This window comes from Xenopus laevis, chromosome 4S, assembly GCF_017654675.1.
Source record: "Xenopus laevis strain J_2021 chromosome 4S, Xenopus_laevis_v10.1, whole genome shotgun sequence".
NCBI lineage: Eukaryota > Metazoa > Chordata > Amphibia > Anura > Pipidae > Xenopus > Xenopus laevis.
In genome coordinates, this window is record NC_054378.1 from 46,685,852 (window position 1) to 46,707,774 (window position 21,923).

The 21,923-nt window shown below is 40.3% G+C and overlaps 1 long non-coding RNA gene across 1 annotated transcript; it reads right to left on the minus strand.

The window, feature by feature from the left end:
- Nucleotides 1-8,833: 8,833 nt before the first annotated feature.
- Nucleotides 8,834-21,571, minus strand: LOC121393258. Its single transcript, XR_005960910.1, has 2 exons — nt 19,852-21,571; nt 8,834-9,328 (listed from the first exon to the last, which is right to left on the minus strand). It is a non-coding gene; the product is annotated as an uncharacterized LOC121393258 (long non-coding RNA).
- Nucleotides 21,572-21,923: the final 352 nt, after the last annotated feature.

Sequence of the window (21,923 nt, forward strand, 5' to 3'; positions counted from 1 at the left end):
TGTTTAACATTGGCCAATGTTTATTGACACTTGTGGTCAGATGTTGAGAAGCTTTGGAATATGTTGTTGAGAAAACCAGTGAGGTATTTGATATATCTTTGGGTTGTTTTGCCATAAGTAGGTCGGACTGTGTGTATTTTAGTGCCCTTTCAAGCTGTTGACATAGCAGGTTCTCTGAGTAGCCTCTCTGCAGGAATCTCTCAAACATTTCTTGTAGTTGGTTTGTAGCTGAGTCCCGTGAGCTGTTATTCCTTATCACCCGGAGGAACTGAGAATAGGGAATACCCCTAATTGTAGCAGGCGGGTGATTACTACTTGCTTGCAAAATAGAGTTACGGTCTGTTACTTTTCTGAACAGTCTTGTGCTGATATTGGATTCCTCCAGGAATATGTTTAAATTGAGGAAATCGATGTTGTTGTTGTTGAAATTCATGGTCAGCTTGATCGGATTATCCAGGCTGTTAAGATGTTGGTGAAAGGAATGTAGTGCCTCTTCTGTGTCAGTCCAGATCAGGAAGAGATCGTCTATGTACCGAAAGTAGGTCAATATCGACTTTCCCAAAAGTGGGTAGATGTGTGTGCCTTCGAATGCCAGCATAAACAGGTTGGCATATGATGGTGCCAAAGGACTTCCCATAGCCGTCCCTGCCACGTGTAGGTAGTACAGTTTTTCAAAGCGAAAGAAGTTCCTTGATAGGGTTAATTCTAATAGTTGGAGTAAAAATTCAATGGGGGGGTGTCCGTGGGGGAGAAGTAAGGAGAGCCTTCCTACATGCCCAAATCCCTTGTGCATGCGGTATCACAGTGTAGAGGCTCTTGACGTCCATGGTCACCAATAAGCAGTTATGAGGTAGGTCATGTAGTTCAGAGAGTCGCCTGATCACATGGCTTGAGTCCTGTGTATATGAATCCATACTTTGTACAAAGGCTGTAGATAGTGGTCAATGTAGGTTGCAACAGATTGATATAAAACCCTATGGCTGATATAATGGGTCTTCCTGGTGGAGAGGAGAGAGACTTGTGTACCTTCGGTAAGGTATATAATGGGGGTATGGGGATATTCTGTGTGAGGAATCGATGTGTGTTCTGGTCAAGCGACCCAGAGTCCTTTGCCAGGCCTAGTATGGAGTCCAATTCTTTTTTGAATTTAACAGTAGGGTCGCCTGGCAGCAATTTGTAGGTGTTTTCATCTGACAGTTGCTCCAGCAGTTCATTTCTATAGAACGTATAGTCTAATAGTACAATCGCTCCCCCCTTGTCTGCAGGGTGTATAACCAGATCAGTATCATCTTTCAGGCCCCAATGGGGGCTGAAACGTCAGATTTATGTACACAATAAAAGAACTTTGAATTTTGCACAAACAAGGAAAAGTTGTGCTCACCACTAATTTTAAAACCATAAGGCGGGGGTGCAATGAGGCTGTGACCACAAAATACATATAGACAAATACAAGAGTCCTCTGCACTCAACCCATTATCAATATATTTAAGACAGAGACATTTTGTGCATACTGCTACTGAAAAATGCCTTACCCTTTAAACAACACAGGGATTGTTTGTCCATATATTGCAATATATTTAAGCTGGCCAACTACGTCAAAGTCATCCCATATCTGGCCAGTCCTTCGCTCAATTTTCATCTGATTCATTAAGAATTCTATTGCTTCATTATACATTTTACAAAGGGACTAAGTTTTACCTGCAACTTACTAGCTGCTTTCAAAGTAAAACTCCCAAACCTGGCTGTCCTTTTATTAGACACCAGTACGATCACCTGACTATAGCTGGGAAGGGTGGGGGCAGGCATATTTTGGGACTATATATATATATATATATATATATATATATATATATATATATATATATATATATATATATGTATGTATATATTTATTAACATAAGGTGTAGAAAAATTCTAATTTGCATCTGTTGGATTGATAAAAGATTATTGCTGATTGGTTGTTATAGGTTACTGTACAAGATACTTGTAAGTGTTCACTTAATGTGCAAGTGTTGGTTTTCGAGGAGTATAATTAAACCTTGTTAAAAATGTATGTTTTCTTCACTTGACTGAAACTTGATGTCCCTGGGTTCAGAAGCTCATACTGTATATGTTAGGACTCAGTCCCTTGAAACTGAGACATGTCCTTCATCTGCCAGTTAATGCTCAGAGAACTAGTCAGCCTTTGGGCTCCAGAGTTACAATAATTTGTAAATATGTAAACTGAGAAATGTTTCTTAGTATTAGTATTACTATAGTGAAAGGTATCGTGAAAAATCTACCTTTTTGTCAATAGGTGTCACTGAAGTTCCTCACTGCCCAAGAAATGAGCAGCCATAGTGTTTTATACAGATAAAATCTTGGCCCGTCAAACTGTACATGCTTGAATGAGGATGTGTAACAACATGGTGTCCATCACCATCTTTGACATAATTTTTTACACAGAGGATTATGCTACAGTTTTTTTCTACCTGATGTTTTCCTGTTAACTTGAATGTGTCAAGCCAGGTCTATGGTGCTGTAAAAAAGGCATCAAAATTAGCAAAGGCAATTTGTATGCTGGAGTTTCACATTGGGCTTTACATACACCTACAATAAAATACACAGATTCATAAATGTGCCAGATTTTATGCAGTGATGTTCCACAAGTATGGGAAGCATATTAATACACCATGTTCATTGGCCGATTTGATGTAATTCTTTCTACTGGATAAATTCAGGGTCTGAGATATACACAGCTATATAAATGTGCCATTTGTTATACACCATATTTTACACCCTTTTGCGGCATAACTGATTATAAATAGTGTAATGTGTAATAGTTTCATCTCTTACACAAGGGAAGGTTCCCTGGATGAAGATATATTGTATATAATACACAAAAGCCATGAATATCTTGTAAATGATATCCTTATAAACGGTGAGTTCTGATGTCATCCGTTATAAACGGTGAGTTCTGATGTAATTTCTATCACATGACTCACTGAAACTTGTGTATTATAATAAATAGTACCCCCAGTTGCAAAATATGAGGCTATTAGAAGTTACCTCGGAGTAACACGGCTTTGTGTTTTATATGGTCATGATACTCCTCGGCAACTTATAATATCCTTATATTTTACAAGAGGGGGTACTTTATTCACTATATATAGACAGGCACACCTAAGCAGATCACATGTAGATAACCTATGTAATGTTTTGTGAGATGCAAGTCACTGATCCCAATAGGCCTGACTACACTAGGCAGTCATACCAATCATACTATGGTTCAACCGTCAGTCTGAATCAGTGTTTCTTTCTCAGGTTACTCAAATTAAGTTGGAGAATCACCCTCAGGACCCAAGACTTAATTTAAAACCAGTTAAAATCACCTTGATCAATGGCTATTTTCTATTAAAATGAAGTCATAGGATCATGGAGGCCCACTGTAAACACAATGGGGCCTAATTTTGGCTCCTAGCCCACAAGTAAGAATCTCCGGGCCAGATGGAAAGGGTTAATAAACAAATAACCTTTTTATAGAAAACATTAGTAGGATATTTAAGGAATTAACTTCGCCACCTGTGTGGCAGTTCAGCATGGTACTACGGGTATGGCTGCATAAGGGCTGTGGAACATGGAGCCACCAGAAACGTATTAATAAGCATCCCTGTGTCATGCACTAATCAGTCCACTGAAAAGCCCTCTGTATAATGCGCTACTTTTTCTTTGAAAGGCTAAACGGCTTTATACAGTACCCTATATTAGTAACTGTACACTGCTTAATTATATAACGATATCAATAAAAATAATATACATTCATTTAATATTTAATAAATGTGTCTCTAATAGTTCAGCAGTTTTACTTTTTGGAATAAAATTCCGAACTGAACGTAAATACATTTAATTTAAATTCATTCTTGATAGGTAATTCTGTTGAAGTCAGGTCCCCCTCTTACAATTTTACATCCATGTAGCGAGAGAGAAAAAAGACTCCTTTTCAAAACTGGTCATTTTAATATCAGAAATGACTAAATCAAAATTCGCTTTAAAAATAAATTACACAGAGTGTTATACAGAGACATAAGTGCTGTGAACATCCGCAAATTTAAAAAATAATTTTCAGAATTGCTCTTTTATTATTCCTTCACTGTGCAAAGTAAATGCAATACAGAAACTCACTCTTTGATATTACAGATGGGCTACTATTTTTAAATTGCTGCAGAACTGTGTACATAGCTCAGGTGCATACTGTATTGTCTAGTACACATAAACTAGACACTGAATAAGAAATCAAAGCAGCATCCAGTAATTGAAAAGTACTAATAAGAGTAAGAAAAGCAGCCACAGCTGATGAAACGCTACCTTCATATCTGATACACAGTCGATGACTATTCATGTGTACCCAACAAAATACGTATCAGCTCTTCACTAAGCTCAGGTTCCAAGAGTTCTATTGGCCTATTAAGAATTATGAAAAATGCCTCATCGGTGTAGAGCAGTGGTTCCTAAACTGTGAGGCGGTGCCTTAGCAGCAGCCAGGGGAGGCCCGGGTTAAGGGTCAGTTAGGGAAAGAGAGAATGCCTATTTCTACAGATATGGGACCTGTTATCCAGAATGCTTGAGACCTGGGGGTTTTCCGGATGACAGACGACTTCCGTAATTTGGATCTTCATCCCTAAGTCTAAATGAAAATCATGTAAACATTAAATAAACCCAATAGGCTGGTTTTGCTTCCAATTAGAATGTATTATATCTTAGTTTGGATCAAGACCAAGGTATTGATTTATTATTACATAGGAAAAGGAAATCATTTTAAATATTTTGGATAAAATGAAGTCTATGGGAGATGGACTTTCCATAATTTGGAGCTTTCTGGATAATGGATCCCATACTTGTATTCGAAAAGGCTCCTGGATTTGAGGCTGAAGGTCAGTTTAAAGGAGAACTAAACCATAAAAATGAATATGGCTAAAACTGCCATGTTTTATTTATATAATTTATTGCACCAGCCTAAAGTTTCAAAGAGGGCTTGAACTGAGAAAATGTATTTCTAACACTGAGTGAAACAGAGCCAGAAATATTGTGTCCCTTTAGGAGAACTAAACTGTAAATATTAATATTGCTAAAAATGCTATATTTTATATTCTGAACTTATTGCACCAGCCTAAAGTTTCAGCTTCTCAATAGCAGCAATGATCCAGGACTTCAAACTTGCCACAGGGGGGTCACCATCTTGGAAAGTGTCTGCGACACTCACATGCTCAGTGGGCTCTGAGCAGCTGTTGAGAAGCTAAGCTTAGGGGTCGTCGCAAGTTATCCAGCAGAAAATGTGGTTGCCCTGTTATATAAGCAGATGCTACAGGGCTGTTTATTAAAATCTGATGCAATTGCACTGGTCTCTGTGCTGCAATGTAGTAATTATCTGTATTAATTACTAATCAGCCTTATATTGGGGCATGTCTATTCTATGTGTACTGTATATTGTGAGTGGGTCCCTAAGTTCAGTAAGTGACAGCAGCACAGAGCATGTGCAGTGAATCAGCACAAAAGAAGATGGGAAGCTACTGGGGCATCTTTGGAGACACAGATCTTTACTGCGTAAGGGCTGTGGTTGCCTTGGGCTGGTTCAGAAGCCCAAAACATAATGTACAACGTTTCTAGCTTATTTCTTTAGTTAAACTTTCCTTGTCCTTTAAGGACTGAAACATGTTCTAGATATGGAACAATAGCTGAATTATTGATGCTGGGATCTTTTTATCTGTCTTATTATGAAATAAAGGGGGTTGAAAGAAAATGTTGAACTTCAAAGGGAGGTTAGAACCAAAAACACTCTGAAAACCTCTGGTGTGGAGTATGTATATTTGGGGGAATTGCCTAGTTCATGTCTAAGGTGAAATTTCCAGATGTGCTATCTAGGGATGCACTGAATCCACGATTCAATTAGGGATTTTGCCTGTTTCAGCAGAATTCAGACTGGGTTGAATCCAAATGCCTGTTTATACTGTATTGAATTCTACAAAATTATGTGAATGTTTTCTTTTGCTGCATGTATGGTTTTTTTCAACCCCCTTTGCCTGGTCTTCCTCGCATTTGGTTCATGATCCTGCCAAATCCTTCATAAATGATTGGGATTCAACCAAAATAGTGGATTCAGTGCATTCCTAATTATAATGCATTTTTTTTGGTCCACCTGAGACCCTGATATGCAGGACCCACCTGTCCTGCATAAAAAAAAGCTTCTGCACCATATTTGGTAATCTTAATTTTCCACCAGGATTGGACCCATGCCCTTATATCAATTGGCCATTAAGGAGACATTAAGGGATTTACTCTCTGCTTTCTAACACCACTGTCCCCTCTTGGGAAATGTTCTTATCGTATGTTATTGAACAGGTGAGACATTTTATAATGGCACGTCACCTACATCTTACGACCAAAGAGACACCTACGCAGGTAGAAATTCTTTGGGAATCGATGGACCCTCCACAGAGAACTATCTCTTATCTATACAAGTGTATTCTAAACTATCAAAATCTCGCCAAGCGATGCATTCAAACTTAAATGGGAGGAAGAATTAGGACTTACAATAGAGGAAGAAGATTGGGAAAAAATTGTCCTTTTGGTGCATTCAACCTCGGTCTGTTGCAAAATTCAGGAGCTCAATTATAAATTGTTAAGCAGTTGGTATAGAACCCCGGTTAAATTGGCCAAGATATACAAAACACTTCCACCACATGCTGGAGGTGCAACGAAGGGATGGGGAATCTGTGTCATATCTTCTGGGAATGCCTGGGATTAATGGACTACTGGTCTCAGATAAGGGAAACCATTAAAGAAATCACAGATGTAGAAATTCCAAATGCTCCTTTGGATCTACCACACGTCTAGATCAATTCGGACATATCGCAAATCTGTTGTACCAATTTTGCTAGATACAGCTAAATTGCTTATTTCCTTAAACTGGAAACAGCACACATCTCCTAAAATGGTGGATCATCCACACAAGAGAGAGAGAAATATAATCAGAAATGGTTTTATTGGACACAGTTTAAGGAAACAGGGTAGGTGTTCTAGGATTATCATGCACATAGAGCTGTTTGTAATTCCTAGGGAATGTAGAGGTTAGTAGACTATTTAAGCATTTTTTACGCCTTTGTATAGTAAAGCTAGACTGGCTGATCTGAGACGCCTGCTCATAGGATATTCCACGTGGGAGATATTTGTAATAGCTAAAAGATCTTCTCTTTTCTTTCTTTCTTCTATCGGATTCATCTTATCCATGTCACCTGCTTTCTTTACATTCAGAGTGGAAATGGTGCCCTGATTGCAGCTTTGTAATACAGACTGTAAAGAGTTAAAAGGGATAATGTGTATTAACTGAATTTCTTTTTCTGTTTCTTTATGCTCTGTTTAAAACTTTCAAATAAGTCAGAATTTAAAAAAAAGAAAAGCTTTTGCAAAAAACACTGTACCCCACCCCACGTAGACCCCCTCTCCTCCTCCCTGGCTAACTACCCCCGGGGAAATGCCCCATATTCCATACTTACCCTTCGGCGCAGATTCTTCCAGCGGAGTCCCATGCATCCATCTTCCGTGTCCTCTGTAAGCTGACTGGGAGATATGGTATTGATATGGAGATATATGGTATTTCTGCACATGCGCAGTTGGAGCAGTTTGCCGGTTTGCAACAACTGCGCGTGCGTGGAATTACATGGAAATTGCCGATCTCCCTCTCAGTTTACCGAGGATGCGGAAGATGGATGTGCGGAACTCCGCTGAAAGAATCTGCGGCGCAGGGTAAGTATGGCATATGGGGCATTAAAGTAGTTCATTGTTCAGCAGCACTTCGCATATTTCCATCAGGGCCTTTTTATTTCACATTATACCAACTCAATGATAAAGTAATGGAGACAATGATGCATCTCCCAGGCTTGGCCTTTGCAGCTGTACCAATCTCACTTATTTCTTTTTCCATTTACTTTTTGCATATCTAGCTGTAATCCTTAGTTTATACGTATGGAAAGTATGCATAATGTTATTTCCTTGGTTGCTATCACATAACTGTACATTCTGTTGTTCAGTACGCATGAAAATACTGATTTCTCGCAATATAATACATTATTTTCTTTGAATTGTATTTGCAAATAACTTTTTAATACATGCATAAAAAATGTGTTATTGGCTGGATATTTCCTGTAAATGTATGTGAAGCAAATAGATGGCATTGTGGCAGGGCTGGAACTAGGGGTAGCCATACATTATTCTATAACTTTCTATATGCTGGCCCTTTGTTGGGAAGGACTTGTTGATCTTTGCACCTGTATTTAAGCTTTAACTCTTATATAGACAACCCTCCATTCTCTTTGATTTCCAGGCGGAACTTTACCAGAAGTGTTTGCTTCCTATATAGTTAAAGGGGTGGTTCACCAACTTTTACTATGTTATAGAATGGCCAATTCTAAGCAACTCTTCATTATTATTTTTTTTATATAGTTTTTGAATTATTTGCCTTCTTCTGCTGACTCTTTCCAGCTTTCAAATGGGGGTCACCGACCCCGTCTAAAAACAAATGCTCTGTAAGGCTACAAATTTATTGTTATTGCTACTTTTTATTACTCCTCTTTCTAGTCAGACCCTTCCCCTATTAATATTCCATATTCTCATTCAAATCAATGCATGATTACTAGGGTAATTTTGACCGTAGCAACCAGTTTGCTGACACTGGAAACTGGAGAGCTGCTGAATAAAAAGCTAAATAACTCAAGAACCACAAATAATAAAAAAGGAAAACCAAATACAAATTGTCTCAGAATATCATTCTCTACATCATCCTAAAAGTTAACTCAAAGGTGAACATATATGATATATATTTTATACATAAGATGGAGTATGCAAACAAATCAGAAACATTTTTACAAGAAGCAACATTTGTGCTAATGAATTGAGTTGTTTATGTGAAAAAATGCTCTTTATGCATTTTATTCAGTCATGAAAAACTGGCTCCAGGATACTCCAGTGCACAGGTGTGGAAATTTTTCATTCTCCAGAAGAGTTTGACATGTAAATATTTGGCTTGGCAGCTGTATCAGAAACTAAATTTTCATGCCCTCTGTAAACAATATCCACCTGTGCATGAAAGCCATATCAGTCAATAATATGAAAGGCGTACATGTAATAAAATATGCATTTGTCCCAATAGATTGGTGTCAGATCTTTGATGGACAAATAGCCAGTGCTCATTATACTGAAGAAGTCCTATTTATAATAGTCGCCGCATCCTCTTCAAAGCTGTGACTGCTCAGAGCGTTTCTTTTTTGCATGGAACTTCCTCATCCCCAAAGCAAACTGAAATGAAAAAACAAAAACAAATTAACAGTGAGTTAAATGTACACAAACACTTATATTAGAGGCAGTGGTATAGCTATCAGATTTATTATCTGCAAACCTTATTCAACAATGCAATAGACCAGTGCCGTCCAACTTCTGTAGTACAGAGGGCCAGAATTTTTATAGCCTTGGTGGTGGAGGGTCGATAATCGAAGCCAGTGTTGACCATGCCCTGTTTTTAAACCACACCCACTTTAAACCATACCATAGTTACCACAAGAACTTTTAAGACCATGTCCACATTAATGGTGGTAGCCAGGGATGCACCGAATCCAGGATTCGGTTCAGGATTCGGCCTTTTTTAAGCAGGATTTGGATTCGGCCGAATCCTTCTGCCTGGCCGAACCCGAATCCTATTTTGCATATGTAAATTAGGGGCGGGGAGGGAAATCATGTGACTTTTTGTCACAAAACAAGGAAGTAAAAAATGTTTTCCCCTTCCCACCCCTAATTTGCATATGCAAAATAGGAATCGGATTCGGTTCGGTATTCGGCCGAATCTTTCACAAAGGATTCGAGGGTTCGGCCGAATCCAAAAAAGTGGATTCGGTGCATCCCTAGTGGTAGCACACCAAAAAACAAACAAATGATTGGTGCTCATTGTAAGGATATCACTCATCTCCCATATGTGAAACAAGTTTATTAAGTCATATTAAGACATTCTCTTAAATCCATATGCCTCATCCTCCCCTGTGGATTACACAGCAACCCCCAGCAGATGATTACACACCTTGGGGACCCCTAACAAGTATTTCCAAATGTTAAACCCCAACATGTTTGCCTACCACAGGCACAATATGACACACACTGGGAGCATAGGGCAGGCAGAGTATGGCACACACAGGGAACATAGGACAGGCAGAGTATGACACACACAGGGAACATAGGACAGGCAGAGTATGACACACACAGGGAACATAGGACAGGCAGAGTATGACACACACAAGGAGCATAGAACAGACAGAGTATGACACACAGGGAGCATAAGGCAGGCAGAGTATGATACACACAGGGAGCATAGGGCAGAAAGAGTATGGCACACACAGGGAGCATAGGGCAGGCAGAGTATGACACACACATGGAGCATAGGGCAGACAGAGTATGACACACAGGGAGCATAAGGCAGGCAGAGTATGATACACACAGGGAGCATAGGGCAGAAAGAGTATGGCACACACAGGGAGCATAGGGCAGACAGAGTATGACACACAGGGAGCATAAGGCAGGCAGAGTATGGCACACAGAGGGAGCATAGGGCAGGCGGAGTATGGCACACACATGGAGCATAGGGCAGGCAGAGTATGACACACACAGGGCAGGCAGAACAGTGCAGGAGAAAGGGAAACCTATCAGGACTCTAAAGGTGGTCATACAAGATAAGATCCGCTCGTTTTGTACTGACTTTTAAAGCTTACACAAGGTAAGGAATCACAGCAGGCAGGCTTTCATGTGGAGCCATAAAGGGGGGGGGGGGTGAGGGTCGTCAGTTGGACAGCCCTGCTATATACCATAGCACCAAATACAGAATTCTTAATTTTTAAACAATTTGCTATTTCTCTATATCAATAAGATGTTAACTAAAATGAGTATAAATTTGTTTTAATGGCAAAGCTATCCTATTGGGTTGTTTTCATGTCATTAAGCATAATAAGAGAAAATCTACCTTTTACAATATAAAAACAATTGCTCGGTGACATCGCTTCTGGTTTAAATGGCGTCACTTCCGGCCGGTGAAACGCTTAATGTGTGAAGGGATCGGATAGGCTTCCTGGGTGGGTACGGGTTGGGTTTAGGGTAAGCGGATGAAGAATGGGCACGGGTGTGAAAAAAACAGACCTGCACAGGACTCTACTCTGCACTTGAAACTGGTGTGTTTCCTTCAGAAACACTACTATAGTTTATATAAACAAGCTGCTGAGTAGCCATGGGGGCAGCCATTCAAGATGGAAAAAAGGCACAGGTTACATAGCAGATAGATAAAATACCATTGTATTGGACAGGGATTATCTGTTATGTGCTATGTAACCTGTGCCTTTTCTTCTTTCTCCTAGCATCTTGAATGACTGACTCCATGGCTACAAGCCGGCTTGATTATAAAAACTACAGTAGTCTTTCTGAAGCAAACACACAGCTTTTACCAGCGCATACGAACAGTGAATTATATGTTAATTACTTCAAAACGCTTTAATTGTTGGCATTACTGTTCCTTTAAATGTATTTTCCATGTTGATTGAAAGTTAAGTACACAGCATACAAGGTATTTCATCACTGCCAAAGCTCATAAATATAAACCACATCCTAAACCTAAATCAAAGTTAAATTACATAAACCAAAAACAATTCAAAAAACCTAAAACAACATATACATTAATTGAACCTGGCATATACTGTAGCTGTAGAATATCTTGTTAAATACAATCCAAATTTAACTAAAGTATTTTTCTAAGAAACAGAATTGCTTCTACCATAACCTCCTTCATAGAAGCTCTTACATCTGATTTGATTAATTTAAGTGCTTGCATTTAGTCATTAGGAGTCGGTACATTTTTGGCAACTCTAACTCCAGATACCCGAAATTGCTGCCGACTCCACAGCTCTGAGTGGAAGTCCATGTCATCAAGGGGGGCATATGAAGAAATAAGAAGATGCAGCTACTCTCCACTTTCTCCAGAACCGACTGTTCAGGCTATCAGGGCAATAGTAGACGATCATCACTTGCTACAAGGTCAGCTAGCGAATAGCCACCTTAGTTCTGAAATATCCTGCCATTTCAGTCCAAAACATGCCTGTCCTCATTGGGGGGGGGGGGAGTTTAAATGTGCTTGGAGCCTTTAAAAAAAAGAGTCATGTCAAACTAGACGTTTTCTCTGCTAGTGGAAATATGCAGGCAGTGATATCATCAATATCCCCAAAGCTGTCCCGTGTGTATGTAGTAAATGATATGAGTGGCACCCGCATGGGGCAGATTTTGGTCAAAATCACTGATTTCACTTAAAGGGATTTTGTCAATTTTTACTGTGTAGTTTTTATTTCTAAATTACACTGTTTGCACTGCAAATAATTCACTCTACAATATAACATTTCATTCTGGAACCAGCAATGTGCATTTTTTTTAGTTGTAATATTGGTGTGTAGGCAGCCACCTCAGGTCATTTTGCCTGGTCATGTGATTTCAGAAAGAGTCAGCACTTTAGGATGGAACTGCTTTCTGGCAGGCTGTTGTCTCTCCTACTCAATGTAACTGAATGTGTCCCAGTGGGACCTGGATTTTACTATTGAATGCTGTTCTTAGATCTACCAGGCAGCTGTTGTCTTGTGTTAGGGAGCTGCTATCTGGTTACCTTCCCATTGTTCTGTTGTTAGGCTTCTGGGTGGGTGATATCAATCCAACTTGCAGTACAGCAGTAAAGAGTGACTGGAATTTAGCAGAGTACAAGTCACATGACTAGGGGCACCTTGGAAATTGACAATATGTCTAGCCACATGTCATATTTCAAAATGAAAAATAAATATATATATATATATATATATATATATATATATAAAGCTGCAAAAAGAACCGCACTCACAGGACTTGTTCCAAGTGTATAAAATAGAATATCTTTATTTCGACGTTTCGGCTCTAAACTCAAGCCGTCTTCAGGAAGTGAATATATATATATATATATATAAAATCTGTTTGCTCTTTTGAACAATGGATTTCAGTGCAGAATTCTGCTGGAGCCGCACTCTTAACTGATGCATTTTGAAAATTGCATGTTTTCCTGTGACAGTATCCCTTTAATACACACAGCATCAGAACCTGTGAAGAAAGGGCTTGTATGACATTAGCCTAAAGCTGGCTATACCATAATAAAAACTGCTGACTCTGCTTACTGGTCCCTATACTGGACCCTTGGCACTAAACATAGTCCATATTACATGCTTTCTGACCATGCTAACCAACACAGTCAGACTTCCCTCAGAAAATCAGAGGTGTGTCCAAAGCCCATTCATTTGCATAAAGCAAATGCATGACTCACACTTCTGCAGACAATACGTAACGCAGTTTGCAGAAAGTTTTTCTTAAACCAATAAAATCAACAATGCTGTGGAAGAGTTCCCTTCCTCTTCTTTTGCATTGTGACATACGAGGGAATCCTTTGGTTCATAACTTCATGTCTATGTCGGAAATTTCTCTACAGAAGTTTTCTCTTATAATCTTATAACCTTTAAAATGTGCTCCCTTTGCACTTTAAGATGTTGTAGTCATTATACATGAATTTCTGTCAGGCACACTATAACTGCTTTGCTCTCCCTAGCTTTACAGCAGAAAATAAGCTGGGGAGCTACTGGAGTGTAGGTGCCTAACGCAGGTTGAGACGCAACATGCTGCATTTTTCCTGCGTTCGGCGCCTACACGCGCCTGTGTGAGTACAGCCCCATTGGAAAAAATGCATCTATTCCTGCGCTCCCCTGCGGCTGAATGCAGAAAAACGGAACGCAGGGGAGCGCAGCTACAACCGCTCGTCAGTAAAACCCCTAAAACAGCTTGTGGATAGCATCAAGGCTTGTTGTAAAGAGAATTGTGCTGTATGCATGCAATGTCCCTGTGTAAAAATGGAGTTGGATACCTCGTAACTAACTTTTAGAATGGTGTAGGCCAAGTTTTCCAGACTGCTGAGTTGACTCAAGGTAAAGCACGAATGAAATTTGAGTGGGAATGATCATTCACAGTCTTGGTTATCCTTTAAATTTAACAGAAAAATCTATTAGGGGTATGTTATTAAAAGTATGTGACCTTGTTATGAGCTTAGGGGACCTGATCCAATGTCTCATTGGAATGGGGGGGAGAACAAAAATATGTTTTGAAGATTTCTGGTAGAGACAGTTTTCATATGTTTCAAAGTTTGACTAAAGCTGGCCATATATGTAAAGATGTGATTGGCTGAGGTCACCCTAGTAACGGGCCATTGCTTTATTGTGGCTACCTGGGGGAGGGTCAAACTGGACTCATAGTCTTTTCATCCCCAGGTCAATGATTGGTTTCTGACAGAAAACCATGCACACCCATCAGGAGAGAACAGCATCCTCTTCCAGATGTCGTCCTCACTGAAGGGATTTCAATAGGAATTCAATAGCTATCTGGCCAACTATCAGTCTGGAAGGCTGTCATTTTGGCTTTGTACACAGGCTAGTAAGCGGTCTACTTTGTAGTTAGCAAACACTATTAGCATCTGTATTGCCTGGAAGCAAATGCCCTAAAAAACTCTGCTCTGTAAATATGTATACACCTTCAGCTTGCTCATGTAAAATGGCTGTTTGTATTACTAACATGTTTTTAAGTATGGAGAGGCTTTTAGACATGTGATGAGAAGGTCCTTTGGAGACGGCATTGACAGTGATCATGAAGAGCCGGAATACGAAAAACAGATTCACATTTTCTTGTCCAAAGTATGTAGCACCACCTTGTGGCTAACTGTACCTATAGCTAGCTGGCGTATACTGTATTTCACTTTGAGCCACCTCTGCTTTACATCTAGTGAATAGTGTTGCCCTGCAAATTGCTGAAGTGTGCTTACATGTCATTGCTCCATTAAATTATCAGATTTAAATTATTCCTACATTAAAAGGGATGTTATCACCACGAGTGCAGTGGGCAAAGTGCAATTTTCGTGTATCCACCATGTTTTTTTTTTTTGGCCACGCAATAGTTTTCCCCCCATGATTCCAGCATAACTGCGACTGTCTGGAGGGGATGTACCTAACCCAATTGCACCAATGAATCAGAACTGACATAGTTATGCTTGTATCTCACCCACTGTGGGAATCACTGTGTATTTTTAACTTGCTTGCAGCCTTTCATTACCCTCCTTGAATTCAACCCAACAAAGCAGAATTCAACAGCCTCACCTGTAGCAGTAAGTAACATCTCTGTCATATGCATCATTTAATAGCACAGTCACCCACTCAGGGACTTAATAATACAGTGAAAAAAAACACATTTATCATCAATGTTTCACTCCCACTGGGACCTCTCGCTCAAGACTCAGTGGGACTGAAAAGTTGAATTTTTGATAACATTTTTAAAGTTTGGTTACTGCACTATGAAGTCCCTGAGTGCATCACAATATATACAGGAAAACCCTGATTTTACATTCCCAGATTTTACCGTTTTTTGGAAATTAATGCCATTTTGTTGCGGCTCATTCAAACAAGCTGTGTTTTTTCTTTCCCGGGGGCATTTAGTTGATTTTTACCTTATTTGCACCACCTCTTAGAATACTGACTATATATAATATGTGGCTCCCAATCCTGCTTAGTCTCAAGTGTTTTTGTCACAAGTAGTGCTGCATGTGCCAAAGCCATTTCTGCAACATACCAAATTACATAAAATACGAAACAAAACTTCCACCTGATCAGACTTCTATTACAGCAGTTTATGATCCAATTTTGTAGGATGCCACTTGTGCTGTTGCATGACAAGATTTAGTGGGTCAGATAATCGTACAGCCTTTATTAAGAAATAACTTTCCGAAACTCCGATTGCACTCCTTTTCAGAAAAGACGATAGGGCAACTGTCCATTGTGCGGTGGTCGATTTCTCTTCCGTGGCCATCTCCTATAAGGAAGGCAGGGAGGAGAAATTGAGCGCTGCACCATGGATCGGATTGCCTTTGCTGAAGAGGAGCGCAAGTGGCGTATCGGTAAGTTATTTCTTTCTTCTCGTGGATGCGCATGCGCAGTAGAGCGAAAAGCCGTACTTTAACTAAAAAGTTTTGTTATACTGCGCATGTGTCTGCCCCGGGAAATTTGAAGAAAGAAGAAGCCGGAAGAGGATCGCTCCGTGGTGCTCGCTGGAAGAAACCCGGGGCCGTTGCAGTTTTCTGCTGATAGGAGCACTGGCCCAGAGAATCAGGTAAGTCAATACAATCACTTGGGGGTGCCTAACATTTGGCACCCCCAAGTATCAAACGACTTTCCTTCTCCTTTAAAGTAAGCAGAATGTGGAGGAAAATTTCCTGACTGACTTTTTTTTTATGTCCAAGAGACTGATGAAGTGCTTCGCAGTTATCCTCATTACATGAAATTACCTTGCCATCTATTATGGATTAATTACCTATTTTATATTCGTTTCACGGCACAGAAATTACACATAATAAGGCAGGTAGTTAACATTATATGAACTATGAAGGAAAATAATAAGCGCCAATGTTGCTCAATTGCTGGGTATCACAGAGGCCAGACAGGAGAGCTGAATGAGCTAAATACTGGGCACCCTTCCTTTGCTCATGTTTAGTCTTAATTCTTCAGTGCTCCTCCTTCATGATCGTGCCTTCCGCATGCAAGGTCTTTAGTACATCCCCGCCCTATTACCCCGGAACACTTCTGTTTGGATTCCTAGCATCCCATTCAAATGCAAACGAAGCACATTTGTTCCTTCATAAGATATTCATGACGTTTGGTGTGACTGGATCTCCCTTGGGACAGTGCTGCCAGGCAGAATTCCTGTTAAAGGCTTATTATTCCCATATGAGATGCTGCACATTGTCAGTACAGAGGACTAGGTGTTTGTTTATACCTTGTATTACTAATTCTAAGCAGCCACAAAGTAGACCATTTCTGTGGAAGAACCATGAAATCAGTGGGTGTTTCCGCTGCCTAATTTGCACAAAAATACCGTTCCTTCGATAATTGCTGCCAGGGTTAATTAGCATTGTTTCAAAAGAAAGCCATTAAACCCTCTGCAATTTATTTCTTTAATATAAATGGATGGGGGACGTTGATATGTAATTACCAACACTGTCTCCTTACATCTTCCCCCCCCCTGCCCCCACCCTTTCCAGCAAGTCTTTGTACCCTAATGTCCCCACCACTTTCTGTAAGCAGCCTTTATTTTCTTCCATTGTTAACAATTAAAGGGATTCTGTCATGATTTTTATGGTGTCGTTTTTATTTCTAAATTACACTGCAAATTATTCACTCTACCATGTAAAATTTCATTCCTAACATGAGAAGTGTATTTGTTTTAGTGGTAATATTGGTGTGTAGGCAGCCATCTCATATCATTTTGCCTGGTCTTGGGCTTTCAGAAAGAGCCAGCACTTTAGCATGGAACTGCTTTCTGCTATTGTTTCTCCCACTCAATGTAACTGAAGGAGTTGCAGTGGGACATGGATTTTTACTATTGAGTGCTGTTCTTATATATCTACCAGGGAGCTGTTATCTTGTTACCTTCCCATTGTTCTGCTGATGGACTGCTGGGGGGGGAGGGGGGATATCAACCCAACTTGCAGTGCAGCAGTAAAGAGTGACTGGAGTTTATCAGAGCACAAGTCACATGACTAGGGGCCAGTGCTGGGCCAACCCAGCCAGGCGCCCTAGGCAACCTGGCTGGGCATGGCGCCGGCTGAGTGCGTGAACGAGTGCGCATAAGCGCATTATTACCAAAAAATAGTCATGGCAGTCGGGGAGAGACGGGACCGGACAATGGGGTAGGCGTCAGAGCAGGTACGTGCCTGGCGCCCCCCCAGCTATGCGCCCTAGGCACGTGCCTACTCTGCCTACCCCTAGTTCTGGCCCTGCTAGGGGCACCTGGAAACTGACAATATGTTTGCTCTTTTGAAAAATGGACTTCAGCGCAGAAGTCTGCTCTAGCAGCACTATTAAAGGAAAACTATACCCCCAAAATGAATACTTAAGCAACAGATAGTTTGTATCAAATTGAATGACATATTAAAGAATCTTACCAAAATGGAATATATATTTACATAAATATTGCCCGTTTACATCTCTTGCCTTGAGCCACCATTTCGTGACTCTATCTGTGCTGCCTCAGAGATCACCTGACCAGAAATACTACAACACTAACTGTAACAGGAAGAAGTGAGGAAGCAAAAGGCAGAACTCTGTCTGTTAATTGGCTCATGTGACCTTACATGTGGTTTGTATGTGTGCACAGTGAATCTTACGATCTCAGGGGGCGGCCCTTATTTTTTAAAATAGCAATTTTCTATTTATGATTACCCAATGGCACATACTACTAAAAAAGTATATTATTATGATAATGAAGCAGGGTTTTACACATGAGCTGTTTTACTCGGTATCTTTTAATAGAGACCTACATTGTTTGGGGGGTATAGTTTTCCTTTAACTGATGCATTTTGAAAAAAACCTGTTTTCCCATGATAGTATTCCTTTGGCTGCAGGATTTGCATACAGATGCAGTTCAAGGATTTTCTTTAATGGGAAGCTAAAACTGCCCTTTAAAACTGTTCCTTCTATGGGTTTTTATGATGCATGTAATGCTGGGATATCTAAATGCTGCATCTTGTCTCAGATTCTGTCACTGCCATTTAAGTTTTGACTGTGACAGGAGACTGACCAAAGGTGCTGCACAATAGACTGTTGCAGCCATTTCTGCTACTGAGAGGCCATCATTTTTCAGTTGCCCCAAAAATTGGATTCGATGGGCAATTTTGACTCTTTCACAAAGGCACATGTCAACCTTTTTGATTGAAAATATAAAATGTTTTAATTTTGTTTATATACAAATGTTTATGTTTTGTTTATGTAAAGGTACTCTGATTTCTCACATTTTTAAAGGGAACACAAACATGCCTCACTATTGTTTGCAGCCAGTTGCAAACTGAACAAGAGAATGTTCTTGAAGATATCGGGGGTCATTTACAGTGCAGGGTGCAAACAAAGGCCTCATTCCACCATTTTACATTTTGCAAAATGACGCCGGCCTCTGCTCTCCATTTTGAAGCCTTGTTGCTTTAAGTTACCTGCCTTAATTTAGCTGCAGTACAAGTACAGCTCCCTGTGTTCTTCAGTACGTTGCATGGCAGCTCATTGCGTGCATTTCTGATGTGTTAGCAAACAACCTGCACAGAACAGAGCTACTCCTCTCACGTGCACCTCGGGAGGCTCATGCTACATAACACACCTCACCAGAATAAAGGTGAAATGGAGCAGCAGACAGATATCATTTATGTCCATGTCATTCCTACATCTAATTTAACGTATGCCCCAGCTCATAGAGCATAAAAACAAACTTACTATTTTGGTCATGAAAACAAGAGAGTAAAGAAGGAAAGGCAAAACTCTTGTTGGACCTAGTAGTATACATACAATGTCCAAAATGCAAATAACTTGTTGCCACAAACCGTATAAATCAGTGATAGCTCAATCCAACAGTGATCTGGGTTTGCCACGTCCAGGAAAGCGATATCATGTAGAAAATGAAGATTTCACTGGAGAGCTTTTTTTAGTGAAACAGTGAAGACGTTTATTGAAGATGCTTAAATGCATCTTGAATAAACGTCTTCACTGTTTCACTAAAAAAAGCTCTCCAGTGAAATCTTCATTTTCTACATAGTATACATACAATGAGTGACCTCTGGAAGTGGTGTTTTTTGCGGAATTTTGAGGGGGGGGGGGTGGCACTATAAGGCCCGGTATACGGAACGCATTTTAGGACATCTTCCTGCAAAATACCTGTCCTCCATGTATTGTCCTACAGCTTAGGAATGCCGCATAGGGTGCTTTTACCGTCACTCATCCTCCAAATCTGCAGTCATACCTCCGTCCTCTACACTCCCTTCTCAGCCATCAGTCATACGAATTCCGCCCTCAGTCCTCTGCTCTCTTTCCTCTGCCCTCAGTCCTCCACCTTCTGCCCTCCCTGCTCAGCCCTCTACCCTCCGCACTTCACTCTCCGCTCTCCCCCGTCAGAGCTCTTTTTTTTTTAACTTTCGCATTTGGCGCCATTTTCACAGCCAATAGGGGTCTTTGGTTTTGTGAGTGGACCTCTTTGAGGGAGGAGTGCGGAGGGCTGAAGAGGTAAAGAGAAAGGCTGAGTGCTGAGGAAAGAGGGCTGAATGAAGAGGGCGGAGGGCTGAAGGTGTAGGATTGAGGGAGGAGGGCGGAAGGCTGAGGGCAAAGTTTGTATGGCTGATGGCTGAGAAGGGAGGGTAGAGGACGGAGGTATGACTGCAGATTTGGAGGATGGGTGACGGTAAAATCACACGATGCGGCATTCCTAAGCCGTAGGACATCGCATGAAGGACAGGTATTTCACCGGGGGATGTCCAAAAATGCGTTCCGTACCAGTACCTAGGTTGCCACTTGACCTAAATACAGCCCTGGGTCTTGGTTAAGCAATCAACTCCTAGCATACTGTAACATATTCGAGTTATAGATAAGCAACATAAGTGCTGGACACAAAACATCATTGCTAATAAAAAAAGAACTTTATGTACACCCAACTGCATATTATTTTTTATTGAGTCTTACTTGAAAGCATTAAACCCATTTCCTCTAGCTCCACACACCTAGCAGCACTGAATCTGTCATTTTGATGTGTGATATGAATATGATAAAAGACAGCAAAGCTTTAGTGCTAATTACATATGATAAATAATGGTTATTGGCGGTGGTTATCCACCTAGTAGAATTCTCTTGAATCCCCAATAAAGTGTGGGAAACTGTTGCAATTGAACAGCATCTGGCCAGGCACAAGTTTCAGATACATCTCAATTAAAGCATCTTTCACTGAGAAACCTGCCTTCTCTATGCACACTGGGTTTCCTCTACAGATAAAGTCACCTCATCAGAACTCTGGATGCCTGTGTGTAGGAAGCATATGGCAGATTGGTGGCTCAGGCAAGTATAATTCATCTGTAAAACACAAGGGAGTAAATAGCCAGGCAGCCCAGTCCTACAGATTCAGTAAAATACATACACTCCACCGATAAGTCTTCATTGATCTTGAAAACATTGCACAATGGTGGGCAACAGTGGGTAGCATTGCTGCCCTGACGTGCTGGGCTCATATGCAAGGAGTTTTATATTCTCCCTGTGCTTGTGTGGGTTTCATTCAGACACTCTGGTTTACTCCCACACTCCAAAAATATGGAGGAAGTTCCTTAAGAGCATCACTTCACTAAACTGATGTCAGTGATGTATAATCTCTGTAAAATACTGCAGAAAATTAAAGTGTGAGGGTGTGCCAAGTACAAGTGCAGTTTTGTGGCCAAAAAACATGGCTGCCGACCAATAAATAAATAAAAAATAGTATATTATTAAAATCAATGAGTGTGGGGCAGTCATATAAAAAAAACCCTTGTCTAGAAGCAGAATTCTCTCTTTAAAAAGCTGATCATGTTATAAGCCCATTATGCATCATAATTTGAAGCAATTTCTAGTGTTCACCATGTTTTTTTATCCTGTGAGCAAATTCAGCTTCAAAACTGCTACTGTGCTATGGCTAAAAAGTCCCATCAATTCTTGGAAAACCAAACATTTCTAATTACCAAAACACTATGTGGCTGGTAAAACATAGCAGACCAGCGATCATTCTAGAGCAGTTAGAAAGATGGAAGCAAAAAGGGTGATCAGATAACGGTTCCCTACATTTTTAGGAGGGAAAGTATATTGTACCAACCCATATCTTGGCAGACTGCACAATATAAGGGTTCATTAATCCAAACTCATTCTCACAGCTGGTAAGGATTTTAAGATGAGGTTACAAGTCACCTACCATTATATCTAGGGAATGTAATAATTAG